General features: G+C 46.2%; 1 protein-coding gene across 6 annotated transcripts in view; it reads left to right on the forward strand.

Moving 5' to 3' along the window:
* Positions 1 to 23,612, forward strand: part of IL37 (interleukin 37) — a 107,582-nt gene that overhangs the window by 61,331 nt on the left and 22,639 nt on the right. For 2 of the 6 annotated variants that reach the window (XM_074354650.1, XM_074354652.1), the window contains exons 3-4: positions 6,216 to 6,372; positions 22,793 to 22,938. The gene's annotated coding sequence lies outside the window, so the exon portion shown is untranslated. Of the gene's footprint in view, positions 1 to 6,215; positions 6,373 to 14,699; positions 16,780 to 22,792; positions 22,939 to 23,612 lie in introns of those variants that run through there. The other 4 variants (XM_074354653.1, XM_010959136.3, XM_074354654.1 and 1 more) reach the window with 3 other exon arrangements.

Below are 23,612 nucleotides of genomic sequence, written 5' to 3' on the forward strand. Positions count from 1 at the left end.
CATTGGAATTTTGATAGGGATCACATTGAATCTATAGATGGCTTTAAGTAGTATGGACATTTTCACAATATTAGTTATTCCAGTCCCAAACAGGGGATCTCTTCATTTATTTTTGTCTCCAGTTTCTTCTGTCAATGCCTTATAATTTTCAGCATACAGATCTTTCACTTTCTTAGTTAAATTTATTTCTAAGTATTTTATTGTTTTTGATGCTATTGTAGATGAGATTTCTCTTTCCGGGTGTTTTGTTGCTAGTGTTTGGAAATGCACCAGACTTTGTTTAACTCAGACAGTGGCAGAGCACCTGCCTACGGTAGCCCTGGTAGGAGGAATGACCAGGTCGTAAAGGGTGCGTGGAGTCCAGGAACTGTGCTCTCTCTACACCTTTGGGCATACCTATGCTATAGCACTTATTACAGCACTGAGTTGAAACCTTGCTCACTTGCCTGGGTCCCTTAAGGGTCTGTGAACTCTTTTAGAGCTGGGTCTAGCCCAGTATGTGCAAATTCAGGCAGTAAAGGTTTGCAGCCTGAGACAGTGAGCAGGAATTTGACAGTGTTTTCACTCAAATACGCGTGCAGTGACTCTGTGCCAAGGCCTGGGCTTGCTCAGCCTTGTTCGTGGGAGAGAGCTCCTGACTTTTACAGGCAGGAGGGAAAGAGACTCTACTGTGGGCAAGGATAATGCAGTGGACTCACTAACCAGCCTCCTGATTCTTAATTGACTCCCAGTACCTTGATATCAGGAAGGCAGACACAAGAATTCCATCTTCAGTAAGTTGTATGTTCCACCGGGAATCTCCAAGCTACATCCTGCTCAGTGCAGCCATTTCTTAAGTGCTGGGTGAGCAATAGTCAGTTCTCAACTCTAAGCCCTCACGAAATTGGGTGTGTGATTCTGCAGACTCCCCAGAGGCCCTGTCTAGGGAGCCCGGTGGACCTGCCTGCCTCACCTCCACAGGGTGCACTTTGCAAACTAACCCTGGTCCCCAAACCTCATTGAAGGAATGACCACCTTCCTCAGACTCTGTGCAGAGGTCCACGGGACCTGGTGGTCTGGTAGCTCTGTGCGCTCTCCTGACAGAGAACTCAGAGAGACCCTCGGTTGCTGATGCAATTAGAAGCTGAGTGAAGGAGGAGGACAATCAGTGATAGGAAGGAAGGCATGCAAGGGACTCGAGGGTCATTTCTGAGTTAATCCATTCTGTTCCTGGGACTTGAGACTGGGGTCAGGAATGAATCTACTTGTCCATTGTCTAGTATCTAGGGTGTGTGAGCCCTCATTCTTTTGGCTCAAGGGACATTTTTGGAGCCATGGGGCAAAGCTCTTGACGTAGGAGTCTCTGCCATGTCTCATCCTGACCCTGTAGCCTGGACCCCAAATCTGGCAGCATCCTGTCCATCTTAGGAAGTGAAACCTCTTATTGAGTCAAGCAGGTGTGTTGCGCAATGCATGTATCAAACCCCGTCTATCCAAGGAGACCATTCAGGCCACAGCACTTCCTTCCGGTTCCTAATAAGCAGAAAACATCTCACTACAGAGAAAGTTGCACTGAGGGCAGGTCTGGAAGAGTGACGACAGTGGAGGTGGAGATGCAGACCAGGGAAATGGACCAAGCAGAAGTGGGGAGCTGGCAATGCCAGAATGTCACAGGGAGCTCCACTCTAGCTTTTGGGGAATTCTTCAGCGACTGAGTCAGCACAGCCTTTCTCAGCCACAAGTTGCCCTCTACCCTGGTAGGTCATTCCTCTGAGATGGGAGACTGGCATTGATTCAGAGCAGCCAGAGCCTTGGTACCATTTTATGCCTGATCATGGGTTTCTCACCTCTCTTATCAAGGTTGGCCTCACCCAAATGGTCTTCGATCATTTTGAACAAGAAGATAAGCAAAATAATCACGAGTTAGTTCTTACATCATCATGAGAAATGTAGGAATGTCTGCTCTCTGCCCTGGGTCATTCCTTCCTTGTTCATTTACTCCCTTGCTCACCGTTCCTACCATTTTCCTCAAGACCCATCTCATCCTTGGCTTTGATGTCCTAACATTGCTCATATGAGTCTGTCATTTTCCTTCCATTGTTTATTTCCATGGGTCTTGCTGGCATCTGAAAGTGTAAAGGATGTCTTGTGTCGTTAACACCTGTCTCCATGGACACCTCACTTCTTTTCTTCCTGCTTTCGGGATGATTTCGGATTGGATGGTCTAATTTTTAGTTTTGAGTCCTCTGCTCTTCCTCTTACAGCATTATTTCAGTTGGGTCTGCCCCCCACCCCCTTGGACCCAGGTGCTCAGAGAGGGGACACAGACTCCAGAAATGCTGTGGTCTCTCCCCTGGTCTAGAACAGGGAGGGCTTAGATGTACAAGCAGGCGGCTGGCTCTGGTGAGGTAACTGGTCTCCAGTGGCCTCTCCCTGTTGGCTGAGTTATTATTCCAGCTCTGAGAGGCCAATGAAGACTTGTACTTCCTTTGGATCCAACTGTAAAAGTCCTGGGTTGGGGGGGAGGTGGCCTTTTTCCTCTGTATCTTTTCTCACACATAATGGATATAGGAGAGTGGGCTACAAACACAGGATTCTGATACAACTTATACCAGGGGTCTGGAAACATTATCTATAAAGAGCCAGTTAGCAAATATTTTAAACTTTGTTGCCACTACTCAACTCTGCCCTTGTCGTGAGAACGTAGTCATAGTTAATATGTAAACAGATGGGCTTAACGGGGTATGTCCTGCAGACTTTAGGATGCGAGTCCCTTTCGTATACCATTGTATTATGCCATTCTTCTTGGATATAAATTTAGAAACTACTTTTTACTTAAAAAAAAAAAAGCGGTCCTTGCTCATACAACTCAACATCAAAAATAAAACAACAACAAAAAACTAACCCGACTGGGCAGAAAATCTGAATAGGCATTTTTCCAAAGAGGAAATGCAGATGTTCAACAGGCACATGAAAACATGCTCAGTGTTGCTAATCATCAGGGGAATGCAAATCAAAACCACAATGAGATATCACCCACACTTGTCAGAATGGTATCATCAAAAGAACATAAATAACGAATGTTGGCTAGGATGTGAAGAAAAGGGAATCCTTGTACACCGTTGGTCGGAATGTAAATCAGTGTAGCCGCTATGGAAAACAGTACAGAGATTTCTCAGAAAACTAAAAATAGAACTACCATATGAGCCAGCAATTCCACTTTTGGGTATATATCCAAAAAAAAAAAAAAAAAAAGACACTAATTCGAAAAGATACATGCACCCCAATGGTCATAGCAGCATTATTTACAATAGCCAAGATATGGAAGCAACCTAAGTGTCCATCAACAGATGACTGGATAAAGAAGATGTGGTATATGAATATATGATAGACTACTACTTAAGAAAGAAGGAACAAAATTTTGCCATTTGTGTTAGGTGAAATGTCAGACAGAGAAAGACAAATACTACATGATATTACTTGTATGTGGAATCTTAAAAATACAACGAAGTAGTGAATATAACAAAGAAGAAGCAGACTCACAGATATAGAGGAGAAACTAGTGGTTACCAGCAGGGAGAGGGAAGGGAGGAGGGGCAATTTAGGGGGAGGTGATTAAAAGGTACAAACTATTATGTATAAATAAGCTACCAGGATATATTGCACAACACAGGGAATATAGCCAATATTTTATAACAACCAAAAATGGAGTATAACCTTTAAAAATTGTGAATCACTATATCTTATGCCCATAACATATAATATTGTACATCAACTATAACTCAGTAAGAAAAAGTCAATGTGAAAAACAAGTTAAAAATAAAAAAGCTGTCCTTTATTGAGCACCTACTAAATGCCAGGCACTTTTTTCTCATCATCTTATTTAGTCGTCACATAAACTTTCAGGTAGATAGTATTGACCCATTTCACCTATGTGGAAACTGAGACCAATAGAGGTAATGTATCTATGACCACACAACTCGTAAATGTTGGAACCATGACTCAAATATTGGTTCACCAAACCCACACCAGATGCTTTTTCATCTTTTTTTTTTTTTTTTTTTTTTTGGTTACAAACATTTATTGCCCGCCTCTTGTGTTTCCAAAGTGCCCAGCTGTAAACTCCTTTCTCAGTGATCCGGTTGTATTCGGAACGATGTTTAGACAGATCGTGTATCTGCCCCTAAGTGTTTCCATATTGTCCTCTTAGGATTAGGGTGAACTCCATTCCCTTGTCCTCCGTCCTCTTCCCACCTGGCTGTGACATATTATGTGAGTTTGCTTCTTTCTCCTTCTTTCAGGGTGACACGGGGACTTTCCAGCTGGGTTCTGAGTTCTCGCTTCCCTTTTCTGACTTTCTTCCTTATTCCTCTTCATTTTCTCACCTGCTCCTGGCAGCTGTTTGCGTGATTTCCTCTGTCCCTTCCTTTTCCCTTAAGACTTTGTTATAGCTGTCAAAACAGTCCCTTTAGGGTTTCTGCCCCTGGAATCTTAGGCTTTGTTTTTATTTTTAATAATTTTTTAAATTGAAGTATAGTTAGTTACAATGTGTCAGTTTCTGGTTTGGGAGTTTAAGCTAACAAACTTTTAAATGCAATATGTCCTAGCCTCTATCTTGACAAACTTGTCTTCATAATGACGACATCAAAAAATATGTGTAAAGTTAACACATACAAACAAAACTAGGTTAAACATCAGATAGCAAATTACCATTGAGCATGTCTAAATTGATGGGCCAGAAATATCTGGATTAGTAATAAAGATATATATTGCATACATTATTTATATTCATCCATAAAACTTACTTTTCTTACCATCACTTTATTAGGCTTTGTTTTTTAAATGTTGCTTAAAAATGCTTTTCTCCTAAAACTGATGATAAAACACTTCTCTCCTTAACTGTGTCTCCTTGTGTCTGTGTTCTATTCGCTGATTGTTACACAACTGAAGGTGATTTGGCCATTTCCTTCCAGGGCTTAGTTAATTTCACTTCTTCTCTCACTTCCTCCTTGTTGGCTGGAACTGAGTTTTCTCTTTTCTGGGAGAGGAAGTGCTCAGCAAGGTCACTCGGGAATTGCTGGATGCATCGGTAAAGTCTAGGATCTCCTCTAATTACTGAATGAGAACATCTGATTGTGTAAAGGTGTTATAAAAATTCTGCCGAAAATTTAATATGATGGATATAGTCCAGAACTCATTGACCTCTGACTTGGGGTTTCTTTCTCTTCCTGACATCAGAGGGTTAAAAAAAATCTTCCAATATTTCATAAAGAACCAATGAAGCTGTCGCACAGGGTCCACTTTTCAAAACAGGTTTTTACAAGGAAGGATGTTTTATATGATAGTTCGAGAAATGATCTATCACAGTTAACAGATGATGCACACAGCAGAAAATTACATTCGAACTAGTTGTCATTTAAAAAATATCCTTCTTAGGCTTTTTGTTAGTATACATGCCCATCTTCAAAGTTTCAAATAATACCAAAGCATTTGGAGTAAAAAGAGGAAGCCCCTGCTCCTCCTTCCCCACTCTTCTCTCACTGGATAAGCCACTCGACCAAAAAGCATCCCAGTCACTCCCACCCAAGGTCTCACCCGTCCATTGATTCATGACCCACCATCAGTTCTGGGAAAGGGTCTTTTTTGACTCCTTCCTAAATGCCTGGGATCTGTAGATTTCTCTTCATCCTCATGCTTCGTTGTGTAAGCCTTCCTCCTTTCTCACCTAGGTTACTTCAGTCATGTCCTAATTGGTTCACTGGCTGCCATGGCAACACCTTCCATCCATTCTCCACACACCAGCCACAGAGACCTCCCCATAAAGCAAACCTGGTGATCAGACCTTTGCTCAGATCCCATCCTTGGCTGCCCAGCCCCTTTGCGGATGGTTGCCGGCTCCTGAACATGGCAAGCTGGTCCCACCACAGAGTCCTCTGCTCTCTTCTCTAACCCACACACGGCCCTTCCACGCAACTTGCAGTCCCTTGAATGTGATCATCTTTCTGTGATTTTGCACCAGCGGTTCTTTTGGCCTGGAACCTCCTTCTCCTTTTTGTGGTTTGGCCAACTCCTAGGGCCTCGAGGCTCAGCTCACGCTTTGCCTGCCCCACGTCAAGCCCCTCCCCAAGCTGGGTGGTGGGTGCCCTCCTCTCTGCCGTGTGCCCCTAACACCCTCTGCAGACCTCCTTCACGGTGTTGTATTTGCTTGTCTCCCTTACTATTAATACCTGTTGCAGGCCTGGGATCCCAGCACTTGTGGCCATGCCTGGCACATGACAGGGCTCCACAAAAGAGTGTTGACCCAATGAACGGAAGCCGGGAGTGATCATGCCACACCACCCTCACGGCGTTCATCCTGAGCTAGCTTCCTCTGATAGGAAGGTGCTTCCTTAGGTAAGAATATCTTTGCATCAAAAGCAGAGACTCACCAGAAACAAACGTGTGTGTGTGTGTGTGTGTTTGTGCACAGAGGAAGGGGAACAAAACCACACACAGCATGGTCGCCATCCTTGAGAGTTTTTGCAAATGTCCACAGTCTGAGCTGGAATGTGGCAAGCCCGTGGCAGACGTGTAACCTCCACGGAGGAGTCTTCTGCCCTTTCCTCTACCCACCCGGGCACGTGAGAGGGAGCCGCCCTCTGGCTCTCTGTGAACTGGGAATGCGCTGGGCTGCACGCTGGGCTGCTCCTTGGAGACTGTGAGCTCTGGTGGGAAGGGCTGTCTGCTGCGGGGCAGAGTGGAGGAGCGGAGGGCGTCAGGGAAGGCATGGGGAGAGGGTCTCCTTCCTCTGCACAAGGAACTATCAGGAAGAACAGGGCAACCTGGTGTCCACAATGGTGGCCATTGTCACCTCCTGGCTTGGGACCCTGAGGGGAATGGAGAGGCACCATCAGACATCCTGGGGAGAGGGCGGGCTGGGGCAGGAGGAGGGCCCTGCTGGGCACAGGGAGAATCTTCTTTCTCTGGGAGCCCTCGTGGCAGCCTGGGCCAGGCCTCTGAGCCTCGGACCTGCCTGGAGCCCCCTGGGGGGTGGGCTGGGGGAAGAGCAAGCACTTCCTGTCCTGCCTAGAGACTCAGGGAGGAGGCAGGGATTGTGGACTTGGCAGAAGCCTTCCCTCCTCCTCAGACCTTCAGAAGAGCTTTGCTGAAGGCCGGAAGGTGGCCTCAGAGACTTAGGGGAGGGCAATGCCCCCGCTCCAGGGCCGATGTGGCAGAAGCAGTTGGGGTCATCGTGTACCCAGCAGAGCAGCCACGTCAAGAAGGGTCCCCAAGAACCACTTCGGCACGTGGGATATTCTGGGCTGAAGGCAGTCGAGACTCAGCTGATCAGGAAAAGCCTTTTACCTCTCCCTTAATGACCTAAAGGAATTTAGAAAGGGGACCTCTATCAGAAGGTGAGCTCTTCCCAGAAACAACTTTTTAACTGAAAGATTTATCCACATGGCAGGGCAAACATGACTTATCTGCCTTGTCCCCTTGGAAGCCCCAGGCCCCTCTCCCATCCCTTAGCTCAGGGCTGCATAGAACCTTGATTGCCCGACTGCCTTTGAGTCTCATATTTTTACTTTATTTATGTATGAAATTAAATGAGATTTTTTTCTCCTGTTAATCTGTCTTATGTAAATTTAATTATTAGATTAAAAAAAAAAAACGACAAGGGAAGAAGAGAAAAAAATTTCCACCCTTATAGAGTTCTCACCACTGGACTGTCCCCCTGTCCAGGAACCCAACTGTCACTTCCCTGTCCCTGAAAGCCTTCCAGAGCCGGGCATCTGGAAGGTATTGTACTGCGCAGAGGGAGGCATAAAGAACTGGGAGTTGGGACCGTGCATCAAGACATGATATGATGAGGGATGACCGTGTGTGACTGTGAGTCACGGGAGGGCCTGAGTGCCTGGGTGGCTTGCCCTAGGCTAGTCCAGGCGGCTGATATCGTCCAGCCAGGGGCCTGTCCACGTCTATGGGTGCAGGGTGCTTGAGATCTGGGGAGCACAGGTCCACAGCCGTGCTTGGGGTGCACCCTCAGTGCCCCTCTTTTGGGGAGAGGCTTCTGCCATTTCTGTGGATTTGGGGTAGAAGTCTGTGACCTCAGCACGCCCCACTGCAATGTTGTGGGTTAGGGGGTGGGGTCTCCATCGCCAGGGCCCTCCCACAGCCCAAACTTGCTGGCACTTTCCACCCCTCGGCTTTTATCTCTCAGCCCTCCTCCTTCCTCCTGCCCACCACCCCCAGCTCACAAACCTCTGCTGATCCTTGACCACGTCAGTCTCGCCCCTAACTGAGGGCAACCTGGTTTATCCTTTTCTCGTTAAGATCTCCCAGTGCCCCCAGCTCTCACCCCGCCTCTCCACTTCCAGCCACTCTGTGGCACGTTACTCCTACGGTTTTCTTCTCAATGTCTGCAGCGACCTCTTCTCTGCCATCTATTGATGATCGAAGCAGGCTGTGTTCCTCTCCTGTCCCCAGACCAGGAAGCGTGATGGACAATTGTCCATCAGTTGGAAACTGATCAGACGAGTCACCCCTGCAATCCCTGGTTGCTGGCTCTTGCTGGCTCCTGTGTTAGCTTTCATTCTTTGTTCTCCAAAGGATGCGGGCCCTAGAGACATTCAGTTCAGGGCCTTTGGGTGGGCGACTTGTGTCCCTGGGTCCTGCCCGGAACGTTGTGCTGCCCTGGCTGACCTGGCAAGTTTCCCTGCCCTCTCTCACTTCCGCATGGGAGTTCCTTTTGAAATTGCTTGTTCAGTCCGGAGAGTGACCTTCGCCCAACAGGGTCCTACTCCACAGGGGCTTAAGGAACCCAGGCCTCCTGCTCAGACATCTCTGACTAAGCTCCTCAGGTCAGTCTGTGGCCGAGGGACCAGCCTGGCCCAGGGTCCAGCTGCAGATCCGGCAGGTCACAGACTCCCACGCAAATGCCCAACTTCCGGCTCGACTTCCTCCCACCCACGCTGGGTGATGAGATGGAGAGAGAGCGGGGCCTACACCGTGCCCCTGGGGAACCCCAGGACCCCGAAATCCCAGCATCAGTTGGGGGCCACGCTCTTCAGACCGTTCCTGACACCAGGAGTTGGCCCCGCTTGCTGTCCTTTAACAAATGGCTTTGTTGACAAGGGGACCAGCCTAGTGTGAGTGGAGATGTGGGGAGAAGGGAGTAAGTTCTCAACGTTTTCTCCCGCCCTACAGCAGCCTTGCTGACTGAGCGCACATTGTTCGATTGTCGGACCACTTAGCTCTTGCATCACCCTGCGGGGAGCAGCTGGTCTGGGAACTCCAGCAGGTTCCTTACCTCCCTCTCTCCAGAGGCTGATTTCCTAGGAGACGTTATTTTAAAGTATCCAGAGTAAAGAGGATTCAGGCTCACTGTCACAGGGCAGGGAGATTTGCTCTTACTTCTTTTAAGTTCTAGTCAAGAGGGAAAAAAATCCTACAAACAAGCAAACAAACTCGTCACATCAATAAACAGAACAGAACTGTTCAACTTACTCTCCCCCAGGTGACAAGCCTCCTTGTTGGTACGCAGGGAGCTGCTTTGAGCGTGACTATTTTTTTTTTTAATTTTTAAATTTATTTTTATTATTTATTATTATGATTTTTTGCAGGAGGAGGTAATTAATTTTATTTATTTAGGTAGTTTTTTGATGGAGGTACTGGGGGTTGAACCCAGGACCTCATGCCTGCTAAGCATGTGCTCTCCCACTTGAGCTATACCCTCCCCCTAGAGTGTGACTATTTGGGAACCCATCTGACCCTCCCCATCAATCTGTAAGCTCCTAGGAGGCCTTGACAAAGTTGTCCATCCTTCTTTCTCTTGTGACACCTTGCTTAGGGTAAGCACTCAACAGATGGGCCGAACTATCACTGAATAAGGGATTCCAGAAGGCACTCGGTGGGTGAGTTGGAAAGACCAAAGAGGGGATTAGTGAAGTTTAGCCCTTCTAACCGTGTCCCTGGAAGTCACTCCCTTCCTGATGAGACTTCCCTTCCTAATGTTCCCACTGTGGTCTTTGAATCTCTGATGGTAGAGATGATCCAACAGGGATCGCTGGCTGTGAGTGAGTATGTGTGTGTTAAGACTGGGAAGTGTTAACTGGCAACACTGACTCCTACTGAGCTCGCTCGGCCTGGGGCTGCAGTGAACATGGGGAATCCTGCTCCCCCGTGTGCGCGGCTGCTCCTTTGTCTCCTTGGTTCCCTGAGGCCTTTGACCAAATGGAACCTCCAGTGGGTTCACCGCACAGGGGCTTCCTGAGTTTCCCAGCATCCTCCACAACTTAGCATCCTTCCTTCCCAAAGGGTATCATTACCTTCCAATATAGTATTTTCAGCACTGCTGGGAATACAAAGATGAATTAATCATGGTCCCTCTCTTCAGGGAACTTATCTTGAATGCAAGGAGTTAATTCTCCATGTGGAGTAGGTGCTCCTTGGGTCACCCCCAAGGCACCTCCTGGAAAGGCTCCATTTCGGCAATCATGCGCACAGGTTTCCTCCTCTCTGACCACAGCCTTCCTGCTTTCTCACTCCCATACTCTCAAAACACCAATTATTCACCCTTATCAGGACACCCTCCCTCTAACAGCCCTGCAACGTTGCTTCCTTATCCGTCCGGTTTCATTTCTATGTGCCATCTTTTCAACCATTTTCTTGCTGGTCTCAGCGGGCTTTCCCTTTTTCTTCCCCAGCGCTCACTAGACGAAACCCCAGGCCTGGCTGTATTCATAGTCTGCTTCCTCTGAATCTCCAGCCGGGCTGCTAGGGGCTGTTGGAGAAAACCATCTAGCCTTACAGATGGCTGTCGCCTGGATGCCTGGGTGCCGCCACCCACTGGGCTGTCACACTGCCCAGCAGTCCCATGAGGCTTCCCTAGGTGTCTGTCAACAACAATTTCAAATTCTCCCCACTGACCTCAAATCCTGACCCCACCACTCTCACGGTCAGTGTTTGAAACTAGACCCCGTCGTAGGAGACCTCCCTGAGCATCTCCCACCACGCTTCCAACTTGCAGCCCCGCTGCCCCACCATTCCCTTGTTGCTGGGGTGGTAGGGGGGTTTCCTTGCACCCAGGCCCTGAACCTCCTGACTCACTGCCATGCAATAAAAAGTGTATCTGATCTTTGTCCCAGGCTTCTGGCAGGGAGCTTTGAAACCCATGGAGTCTCTTCACTGGCTCGTGGCAGATCACCTAGGTAGCTTCATACCAGAGCCTGGTTGCCAGAAGGACCACCTAGGTGGTCAGAGGGTTGGGGCTTCCTCCTGGCCTCCTGGGAGGGGAGGGGGGCTGAAGACTGTGTTCAAGCATGTAGCCAATGATTTAATGTGTCATAGGTACGTAATAAAATCCCCAAAACTCTGGACACTGGTGCTTGGAGGAGCTTCCTGGTCAGTGCACACAGTGACGTCGTGGGCTGGTGATGCAGCCTGAGTCCCCGGGAGGGCCGTGGAAGCTCAGTAATCCCTCCTAGACCGTTCCCTGGATGTCTTGTCTTCCAGCTCGTCCTCCTGATCTGTGTCATTTACAATAAAATTATAATGATTTATATAATAACACAAAATAACAATAATAGTAGCACGTTCCTGAGTTCTGTTCTGTGAATCTCATGGGTTGTCAAACCAGAGGGGTCATGGAAGCTTCTGAATTTATAGCCAGTCAGAAGTGTGGGTGGCCTGGGGACCCCTGAAGAGCAGCTGGCATCTAAGGTAAGAGACTGTGCCTTTTAAAAAAGTATTTTATTTATTATTATTTTATTTTGGCAGGGCGGGAGGTAATTAGGTTTATTTTTAGAGGCGGTACTGGGGATTGAACCCAGGACCTCGTGCATGCTAAGCATGTGCTCTACCACTGAGCTTCCCTCTCCCCATGAGACTGTGCCTTTTAACTTGTGGTGTCTGCTCTAGCTCTGGGTTGGAGCTGAATTGAAGGACACCCGGTTGGAGCTGGAACGGAGTAGTCATCAAGGCCTTGCTGTTTCCATCTCTGTCTCGCATCTTCAACCACCTCCCCCCTGCTGGCTCCTTCTCACCAGACCTACTCATGTCTTGCTTTTCTAAAACAAAGCAAAACAGATGAAGACAACGTCTTTCCCCTGCTCTCTGCCTAGCACTTTGTTTCTCTTAAAAGGGTGCCTTCCATTGCTCTTCCTCCCCTTCCTCAGCCCTCAGCAGTTTTGCTTCCTCCCACTGCCCAACGGAAACTTCTCTCATGAAGGCCATTCTTGGCCCCGCAGTTGATGGACAATTTTCAGCTCCTCCCCACCAACCCCCGCCACCTTTTAAAACTTGACTTCTCAAGCAGCATCTCACACCATTGACCATTTTCTTTTCTTCAACGACACCACTGCCACCACCCCTGCCCCAGTTTCAGCAACGCCACATTGATTTCTGTTTGGCCGTTCCTTTCCAGGCTCCCATGTAGCCTTCTTCTGTCCACCCCTTGACCATGCACCTATTGGCCACTTCCCGCCCTCCTCTTTAATTCCTAGTCCGCAGAAGCCTCACCATCCACCTGGATGCCTAGAGCATCACCTTGGGGCCTTCTTTTCATTTACTACTATAGACCCACATCTAATTGACTGCCCCGTTTGGTTCCTTCTACCTCCCAAATACCTCGCGTTCCTGTGCATTTACGCCCTCTGCCTCCTGTGCAATTACGCCCCGGTCCAGGTGACGACCCCCACCTCACCTCCTCAGTAGCCTCCCTACTTCTGGTCATGTGACCCTCCAACCTGTTCTCCACCCAACACCTGAGTGATATTTCTAAAACAGGTGCCATCATGTGGAGCGAGAGCCTACGTGGGGCTTGGACTGTGGCAGGTGCCTGTGACTTTTTTGGTGAATGAATGGATGTTATGCCTTTGCTTAAAACCCAGTAGTTTCCCAAGGCTCTTAGAGCTCGAGCTGGTGCACACAGCGTCGAGCTCCTTCGACCTAGCCCTTTCACACGCCTCTCTTTAACCTGAAATGTATCGTGCTCGCCCTCCCTCTGTCTGGGACGCCCCGCCCTTTCTTCCGCTGGCTAACTGTTATTCATCCCTTACATCTCAGCGTTCGTGGACCTTTTCCTGCCTCACCTGCCATCTGGTCCTGGTCGCTTCCTGCTCTGCCTGTTTTAGGTTTTCACATTGTGCTGCGACTGTTTGCAGTACCGCTCTGCACACCCCGCTCTCAGTATCTCGGCATCTCCATCACACCTACCTTCTTGGCCAGGCTTTAAAAATCTGACGATCTGTTTGGTGTAAAATGGTATCTTATCGTAACTTAATTTCCACTTCCCTAATTTTTAATGGGGTTGAGCATCTCCTAAAATGTTTTCTAACCATTTGTGTTTACTCTTCTGTGAAATGTGTGTACTTTTTCCTGCTGGTTATTATTATTATCTTTGATTTGTAAGAGTTCTTTACATCTTCTGAATACCAATCCTTTGTATATGTATATTTGAGATGTGTATGTTGCAAATGTTATATTCCAGTGTGTGGCTTGTCTTTTTACTTCTTTTAACGAAAGAAGTTTAACATTTAATATGAGATCAGATTGAACAGTTTTATATTTATGGTTTCTGCCTTTGGTGTCTTGTTTAAGAACTCTCCTCCTGCTCAAAGTCACAAAGATACTCTCCCCTATTTTGTTCTAAAAGTGTTGAAGTTTTGTCTTTTACATTTTTGCCTTTATTCCACTTAACTGGCTGCCTCCTCTGCTTGGAAAGAAGCTGCCCAAGGGCATGAGACATCATCAGTCTTGTTTGATGCTGGTCCCAGAGCCCTGCATGGTCACTGGCACCCAGTGAGGGATCAGCGACTGACAGTAAATAGTTGAATGGTTGAAGGTAGAAGCGAAGTGGCATGGGAGTTCAGAGGGAGCAAGAGATACCTTTGAAAGTTGAAGAAGATAAAGTAGGTTGGCGGTTTTCCATCCTGGGTCCACACTGGAATCCCCTGGGGGGCATTAAGATGTGCTGTGGAGGGCCCCACCCCAAGAGGTCCTCCGTGATTGGTCAGAGGCATGGTCGGGGCATCAGGTGATCCTGACAGGGGTTCAGGGCTGAGAGCCACTGGATTTGGGGGTAAAATAAAGCTGTGGTCAAGGGAACAGATGTTGGGCTTAACACACCTGGGCTTGTACTTCAGCCTGTCACTGACTAACTGTGTACTTTTACACCTTTTGAGCCTGTTTCCTCACCTCTGGAGCAGGTGCCATAACACCTACCTGCCATGGTGGTGGTGACAGTTAGAGGAGATAAATGTGCTCCTAGAATGATGTATGTTCTTCATACTTTGTAGGTTTTTTTTTTTTCCTTTTCAAGGAGGAGGTGGCATTTGAGCCAGACCTTGATGGCTGGTATAAACACGTGGTAATTGGGAGAGAGGGGAATGTAAGGATCAGAGGGGAAGGGAGGGCAGACGTGCTGGGGAGAGTGGCTGGTTAGCCCTGGCGGACAGTGCAAGAAAGAGAGTAGTGGGGAACCTGCCGGGGAGACAGGTGGGCGGTCAGATGCTAAGGGCGTGGCTTCTCAGGGGTTCACACAGACATAGCGCGTCTCCCAAATCTCCAGTTCAGCCGTAAGTGAGCAAGGGTTCTGGGTTCTTTCTCTCTTGCTTGCTCTTTCTCTTCCTTGTTCCAGGAACAGAAGAGTGACTGGTAGACAGGAGGAGAGTCGAGGCAGTTGTGTGGGGTACTCAGGGGAGCAGACTGCAAGAATGGAGGCAGGGATGAGGTTTCGGTCCCGAGAGGAGGAATACTGGGGCTCGGGAGGGACTGGGGAGTGATGCAGGACTCTGCTTGAGGTCGGGTAGGAAGTATTTACGTGAAGAATGTCACGGAGGGTGGTGGTAGAACCAGGCAGTGTTAGTCAGCTTCCTGAAGTGCCAACCCTTTTACGTGATCTTTAAAAGAGGGATTTTTATCTGGTGTTCAAGTTCACAGGTTATCAATGTAATGGCAGTCGGAAACTACCTGGGAACACTTGAGCAGCTGGCCTGGAAGTTCTGTGTTGCGGAGGGTGGCTTAGGGTGTGCTCCAGGCTCAGATCCTTGCACACCTGGCATGATCACCCGGCTGTCCTGTAGCATCTTCAGCTTAAAGTGTCCTAAACAGAGCCTTGACACTCCTGTCCACCCCGTCCCTGCCCCAGTCTCCCAGTTCTCACTAAATGGTTCTCCAATGACCTAATGGCTTATGTAAAATTCTTAGTGCTTTTCCTGGATCCCTCTCCATCCCTGGTCTGTCAGCCCACCCCATCCATCGGAGCTTTATGCAGGCTCTGCCTCCGACATAGATCCTGCCTGTGTGTTACCAGTTCACTCCAGCCACCTGTCATGGGAGCTCCCCCCTCCTCCCTCCATGTATTCTCCAAGCAACTTTACTGTGCTGCCTGTCAAGAGCACCAGATTTTAAATGTAACCAACACAACCGGGTGGAGTTATCCTTACACATTATTCTTCCCTAAACATTTTATGTTTATATCTGAAAGCATGCCATCCTTCTTCACTTGCCAGCTAACAGATGTTACCAGTTGACAAAATCTGCTGATGGTGCTGGTACCTAAGTTATTCTTTTTGAACACTCAGCGTTAACTCTCCTGTCAGTCTCATATGGGAATTATTCTTGGTGAGAGGTAATTGACTTTTCCAAAACAAACAGAAATTTGGGGTGTGCCCACGGAGCATGACTCACGGAATCAGATTCTTAGAGGGAGCTCGGCACGCCTCCAAGTTGCTGTTAAGGAGCTTTGCTGGCTGCCTTGGGGAGTGTCTGCCTGGGGTGGAGTCGCCAAGGTTCAAATGCTTGACTGCAGTGTTGCTTGCCCAGGTGTTCCTTGTTTCTATTGAATTGTCAAGGATCCGACTGTTTGGGGACAATGAGCAATAATCAGAGTCACAGAGGATTGATTAATAAGCTAGGATGCCAGTAGATTACATTTATAGTGAAGGCCATATTAACAGTGATCTCATGCAGTCAAGTTCAAACTAGGATTAGAGTTCTGACAAATACATATGTGAGAACTATTGGGCTGAATATCTGAAATTTGGATTTTTCTAGAAATTTGCCTTTGACATACGTTCCTGGGAACTATGATTCTCACACTCCCTGTTGTTAAAAGACATGTGTGTTCCCATCAGATTGCTTTACTGCCAGTTTTCTTGCTGAAACCTAGATTGGTTCCCATCATTCCCTGGTCTCCATTCTTAAATGGCTCCTCTTTTTCTATTGAATGAAACACAGATTTCTGCTTTGGGCACTACGGCTGATTATAGACTCTGCAGGGTCTTCCTCAAAAAAAAAAAAATAGTCTTATGTAAAACAGACTTAAACACATTTTTGGACTCCCAGTAAGGAAAGGAAATCTCTAAATTCCTCCTTCTGTGCTCCCCCTGCCTCCCAAAGTGAGATTAAGTCAGAGTGGTGGTGAGCAGCAGGTAAACATGCTCGGAAGTCAGACTTCCTCCCAGAGGGAAAACACTTACATCAGCATTGCAGAGTTCAGGGCCCATGGCTGGCCCCCAAGGGGCCTGTCTCAACCTGGGACTGTTAAAGCCTGCTAAAGTCCTTTATACCTCCCGGGCCTCTCAGCAGAGAGAAAGACAAGTCCTCTCTGGAGACAGGCACTCCAATTTCCCGCAGGTTACAGTCCCCACAGGCTCATAGCAACTGTGAATGGGCTCATCATGAAAGGTCACCAAACACACAGAGCCACAAACCACGGGTGACACGAATGAGAGCCAACAGAAAGAATGCACAACAGTGGGGACCCTCTGAGACTTCAGCTCTTGCAATGACTGAACACAGGACACAGCTGCCGCCAGAGTAAGTATTTATGCAGCAGACCATGCTGGAAGCCCTGTACACAGTGTGCAGAGGCTGGCTCAGCCCCACGCCCACCCGCCTTCACCCGCTGCCGTCTGCGCTGGATGAAGAGGTGGGGAGAAGGTGGCTGCTATTCCGCCCTTGGCAGTGCCTCTGGCAGCAGCGGCAGAATGGGCAGCTGCAGTGGTCCTCGCAGATAAGTGCCCCCCCCTCCTCTGCAGTGGCTCCTGGCAGAGCTGAGGCAAGGACTCAGATGTGCAAGGTCCCTGAAGGGATGGTAGTCGGTGGATGAGCAGGAGCTGACTGGCTCTGTGGAAGCAGCGCAGTGTGGGCTCAGGGGAGCCTCGGCAGGGCAGCCGCAGTTTTCTGTATTTCCTGCTCTCTGGGTTGCGCCATTGTCCCCGTGTTTCTTCTCCAGCTGTTCCAATAATTTTGAAATTGACTTGTCTGTTCTTAACTCCCTCTTCGATTGAAATACCTAGTCTGATTGCTAGTTTCTGATGGGGCATTGGCAGGGACACGTATTGTAATTCATTTAATCTTTACAGCTCCATGACGGAGGTACAGCAATTATCCCCATTTCACAGATGAGGAAACTGAGAAGCAGAGAAATTAAGCCACTTGCCTACACTTAGGCAGGGGAGGTGCAATATAATGCAGGAAATGTTTGAAGAAATAAAAGACGGAATTTAAAAATAAAACCAGGCAGATCTGAAACAGAACCAAATAATCTCCTATAAGTAAAAAAATATAACTGTTGAGATATTGTATCTCAGTGGATGATTAAACAGCTGAAGAAAGAATGAATGAACTGGAAGACAGGTCTGGGCACATTTTTCAGAATTCAGAATAGATAGAAAGTAGATGGGAATTATGAAGGAGAGGTTAAGTGACAGGGGAGGTAAAATGAGAACTAACATTTGTCTAATCGGAGTTTTGGTAGAAGAGAATGGAGAGTACAGAAAAGGCAATATTGAAGGAGACGGCTGAGAATTTTCCAGAACAAATGTAAGCCATGACTCCCCAGATGGAGGAAGTCCAAAAAGCACGGGGGAGGATAAATAAACACCACAAGCAAATTGTCGTGGAACCCCTGGACAAGGACAAAGAGAAGATCTCAAAGTCAGAGAAAAAAGGGCAACTTTTTTACAAAGAAATGGCAGCTGGAGCAGCAGACTCCGTAGGAACAGCAGAAGGAAAATCAGTGGAACAGCATCTTCAAACTGCCGAGAGCATCAGTCTGTCTGTGAAGGGTAAGGGTGGAAGCGATGCCTTGGTAAGAGACCCATTCTGCCTTAGAGAAAATAGCAACAAAAAGAAGTGTGGGTAATATAAAAACGTTTTTATGTAAACGAAGACTAGGAGTTCTCCCCCAGTGAGCATTCACTGATGGGACTTGTAAAGGAACTTTCAGGAGAAAGGGGACTAACCCCACAAAGAGGGTGTGAGACACAAGAAGGAACGAGGAACAAAAAAATTGTTAAAGTTGCAGGTAAATTAAAAAAAAAATTGCCTGTAGATATACTACTTCTACTGCTGCTACCACTGTTACGAATACCACTGGCAAGGATGCTATTAGTAATTAGTGATTAATTAAACTAATTGGGATTAAAGAAGAGGGAGGAGAGAGTTAAAATACTGGACAAGTAGAGCATGTGACGTATTCAGGAGTGACTTAAAGATCTGCGATCCTTCTGTTCTTCCCCAGGAAGTAAAGACAATAGTGTCTGACTCTGGTAATTACACAGTGTAGAACTTGAGGGATAACCATTGAAATAATAGAAGTAGAGGGAGCAGCTTCTGGAACAGTCATGGGAAAGACATGGAATAAGGACACTAACCAATAAATGTCTCATTTAATTAAAAAAAAAAAAGTTTCTGAGGGAGAAAAATTAAAGCATAGAAAAATCAGGACAAATAAAAATTGAGAAAGAAAAAGGTAGAAACAAAATCAGGACTATCAGCAGCAACACTAAACTCACCACTAAAAAGCCTGAGAGGAGGGGGGAGGGGGTATAGCTCAAGTGGTAAAGCACGTGCTTAGCATGCACGAGGTCCTGGGTTCCATCCCCAGTATCTCCATTAAAAAAAAAAAAAACTAATAAATAAATAAATAAACTTAATGACCCCCCCCCCAAATAAAATAATAAATTTAAAAAAATTTTAAAAAGCTAGAGAGGAATACTAGAAAAAACAGCTCTAAGTGTGCTGGCCAGGATGGGTTCTGAGATGAGCATCCTTGTGAGGGGCACTACTCAGTGATGAAAAGTTTTATTCACCAGAGAGACACAATCATTCTAAATTTGTATGTACCTAATAAAACAGCTTTTAAACATAGATGACAAAACTAGTATGGCAATAGTGAAAAATTTTACAAATCCATCACCACAGGGAGAGATTTCAGTTCATCTTTTTTTTTTTTTATTATTTAAAGGTCAAATAGATTCCACCCCCCCCCCCAAACTGGTAAAATAAACAGTGCAATTTAACAAATTTGATTTGGTAAGCATGTGTAGAATACTCCAGCCAAGAATTAGAGAATATATACTAGCCCCAAGTTCATGGGGGACCAGTTGCAGGTAACAGACCATATGCATCGGGATGTGGTGGCAGATAAAGCTGGACAGGTAGAGGTGGGCTGTGAAGGGCTCTGAATTCCTGGCCCAGGAGTTGTGTTTTATTCTGCATGATGGCAACTCGTGATGGCGTAGGGTTCATGCACTTCCACGTGGCACAGCCTTGTGTTTGATATGGTTCCCATCCCCTGGTTATGCAAGAAAGAAACAGTGCAATGGTCTAGGAGCCAATTAGACGTGGAACACACCCATTTAAGTAGAACTCAATTGGACATTCATAACCATTTGTTATGTACACACTGTGCTGTGGGGAACAAGTGAATAACAGCAACAACAACAAAAAGATTCAAATCCCCCGGAGCTCTGGGATCTAGGAAAGAGGAAAGGTTGATACAAAGTGAAAACTGTGTCACAGAACAGATATGATAAATAATATAATAGAGGTGAAAAAAAGATACTCTAGGAATATGGGAAAGGAAGAGAGAATAACCCCCAATGGGTGTTATCTTGGAGTAGATGGGCTTCTAAGGTAGGAATTCAGTAGGTGAATATGCACAAAGCCGTTGCCCCAGGCAGAGAAAATGATACGGTTTCCATGCTCTCTCAGCCTAAATCATTTTCTAATTGGCTCCTATTCACTTGTTCCCCACAGCACAGTGTGTACATAATAAATGGTTGTGAATGTCCAATTGAGTTTTACTTAAATGGGTGTGTTCCACGTCTAATTGGCTCCTAGACCATTGCACTGTTTCTTTCTAGCATAACCAGGGGATGGGAACCATATCAAACACAAGGCTGTGCCACGTGGAAGTGCATGAACCCTCCCTGGCTCCTGAAAAAGAGCATGGGAAGATGCAAAAACAAAGCCTTCCGCTTTCAGAGCAATGTAAGGATGTGGCACTCATCACACTCAGGTGGTATTTGATTATGCAGTTTTCAATGGTGTTTTGTGACAGCATTTACTCAGATACGGGTTTATCTCCCATGTCGGAAACCGAGGATAGGAATATTGTTGATGGAAACTCTTGATAGTGAAGTCAATACTCAGAGAATTTCTATTACGTAGTTTTTGAAGAATTCTGCTTTGCATTCCTTTAACATTCATCTAAATGGGTGGTTTAACTTAGTTGTAGGCTAACCAAATGCGTGGGATGTCTTCATAAATGATGGCTTTGGTTTTAGAAAAGTTATTTTGAAGCTATTATTTTGGTAATACTTAAACAGCATAGCTATTTGTTTTCTGAAGGCCGGCCTTAGATTGTAAAATCTAAATGGTAAAATCATCTAAATAGATGTAAATAGTAAAAAAAAAATCTATAAAATCATAGATTTACAAAATCTAAATGTAAACTCCTAGATTGTAAAATCATATCATCTTTGTGTCAAAAAATGCTTATCTCTCCATCCTCTGCAGCAGGATATGAACCTAGCTTGTCTCCAGAATGAATAAAGCATATTTTCCTAAGAAAATGGCCGGGGCAAAGTGATCTCTGTTTCATTGACTCTGTTGGAAATCATCTATCCATCAGGCGACTGTTCCAACTGACCTCAACTCTTATGAACTAAGACAAGAGTTAACGACGTCAATTTACGTTTTGAAAGAAACATTCCCTTGTTTTAGATGGACTGCTGATTGGACAAGGTGATAGAGCTATAACTTTGAGAGAGTAGGCTGTTGCCCTGAGTGGTTTGACTTATCTTTCAAAGCTATACCTAGTTTTGTTGTGAAATAGTCTGAGTTCTTAAAAAAAAGTTGTTTTGTATAATACTGAGAATTACTGAGCCATTTGCCTGGAAGAAGTAGGTGTGAAATAATTTGAACTAGTTCAGAGATGGACCCTACTGACGTCTACCTCTGTCCTGACTGGCAGCTCAGATACAGAGAGAAGGAAAGAAAGGAGTAAGGATTCAAAAGCAGGTGCCGAGTTACCTATGACCCGGTTACTCTACAATGTGGGGGAGATTGGACCAGGGAACCTCAAGGTAGAGGGCTGTGCATTTATTGATCTTACTCCATGAAGGGCACTGTGATGAGCACCGGAAAAATGAAGCTGAGTGAGAATTGGTCACTGATCTCCAGAGGCTCACTGGTTTTCGGGGAAGACAGAGGAAAATAGTTAATAAGCATGGTGGAGTGTTACAAATGCTGTAATGGAGATCTGTGCAAGAGACCGAGAGGAGGGGCAGGTGACTGAGTCTCTGAGCATGGGAGAACACATTCATGAGCAGCTGCTACCTGCTCTGAGTCTTACAGGAGGAGCAGTACTCAAGGGGGATAGGGGCTGTCAGGCAAAAGAACTTCAGGTGGGGTCTCTGAAAGGAAATGGTGAGAGATAAGATAGGGAAAGTAGCCAGGGACCAGATTATGAAGGACACTGTGTACTAGGCAAAGGAGATCTGAGGGACACAACTGGATTTGCACTTCAGCAAGTTTTTTTTGTATATATATATATTTTTATTGAAGTATAGTCAGTTTACAAGGTTGTGTCAATTTCTGGTGTACAGCACAATGCTTCAGTCATACATGAACATACATACATTTTCATATTGTTTTTCACTGTAAGTTACTACAAGATATTGAATATAGTTCCCTGTGCTATACAGAATGAACTTGTTTATCTAGTATATATATATTAGTATCTGCAAATGTAGAACTCCCAATTTATCCCTTCCCACCCCCTTCCCTGCCTGGTAACCATAAGTTTGTTTTCTATGTCTGTGAGTTTTGTAATTAAGTCCATTTGTGTCATTTTTTTTAGATTCCACATATAAGTGATATCATATGGTATTTTTCTTTCTCTTTCTGGCTTACTTCACTTAGAATGACAATCTCTGGGTCCATCCATGTTGCTGCAAATGGCATTATTTTATTCTTTTTTATGGCTGAGTAGTATTCCATGGTATAAATATACTATAGCTTCTTTATCCAGTCATCTGTCGATGGACATTTAGGTTGTTTCCAAGCTTTGGCTATTGTAAATAGTGCTGCTATGAACACTAGGGTACATGTATCTTTTTGAATTAAGGTTCCCTCTGGATTTATGCCCAAGCAAGTTTATTTTTGCACTGTAGTATAGACAGGGCTGGAGTTGGGCCAGGCTAAAAGCAGGGAGACAGATAGTCTAGGTGGAAGTGATGAGGTCCTAAAATAAGTGAGTGGTGATGGGAAGAGAGTGTAAAGGATAGAGTTGAAATATTTCCAAAGTCAAATAGAATGGACTTAGTGGCTCTTTAGATACGAGTGGGGTTTGAAGAAGCAAAGGTGAGGATGACTCTGAAACTTCTTGGTTGACCTATGGGAAAGGCATGACTGAACATCATCAGGCAGCTGGGGGATGATCAGCTTAATTTGTTTGTTTGCTTTGGAGGGGGTGATATAAGGAGTGATTGCGTTAAAGCTTGGATAAATGAATTTGGTATGCCTTCGGTATTTATAGGTAAATCTCCTCGACAGAAGTTGAACATGTCTGTCTGGGGTAAGGACCCAAAAAGGACAGTTTGGCTGGTGACGCACAGTTTGTAGTGGTCATTGCATTTCCCAGAACTTGGAGAGAGTAGCTGGATGGCGAGGCCCACCCTGCAGGTGAGGAGCTAGGGGAATAAATGCTCTCACCTCTCACCCTTTCTGCCTTCTGGTTTCCTCTCAGTTCCTCCTGTAGGCTAGACCCGACTGAAGGCCAGACAGCCAGGGAGCTCAGTGGATGCAGTCCTTCTGGGTCAGCCTCCTAGGGACCAGAGCGGGATGGAGAAGGGTGACAGAGGACGTGCAAAAGGAATCTATCTAGGACAGCCACCGTCGGAGGGCAGGTAGTACAAGAACTGCCAATAAAGGAGACTGAGGAGTCAGAGGGGAGAAACGCCAGGTGACTCAGAGGGCAAAGGGAAAAGGAAAGGGAAGTGACTAATGGTGCCCAAGACATGGGCTGAGTCCGCTGGATTTGGCAATTAGGAGACTTTCACAAAAGTTGTTTCAGTGGAGTGGTGGGACCAGGAGTCAGCCAGATGAAGTGGATTGAAAAATAAAAAGGCTTTTCATTTCTAGCCATTTGGAGGACGAGCTGAATAGAGCAATTTCTCCCAGTAAAAGACATCTGAAAGATCAGGATAAATTAGTTTTCAATAAGGTATTTTTAAAAGCATGACCCAGCTAATAAGAAAAACAATTTGAGGGCAGATGCAATAAGATTATTCCACAGCTGAGGATAAGGACAGGAGTTGGCAAAGAGGAGTTGGTTTGTTCCAGAGGCACCACAATTA

The sequence above is a fragment of the Camelus bactrianus genome, chromosome 28 (assembly GCF_048773025.1).
Source record: "Camelus bactrianus isolate YW-2024 breed Bactrian camel chromosome 28, ASM4877302v1, whole genome shotgun sequence".
Classification (NCBI taxonomy): domain Eukaryota; kingdom Metazoa; phylum Chordata; class Mammalia; order Artiodactyla; family Camelidae; genus Camelus; species Camelus bactrianus.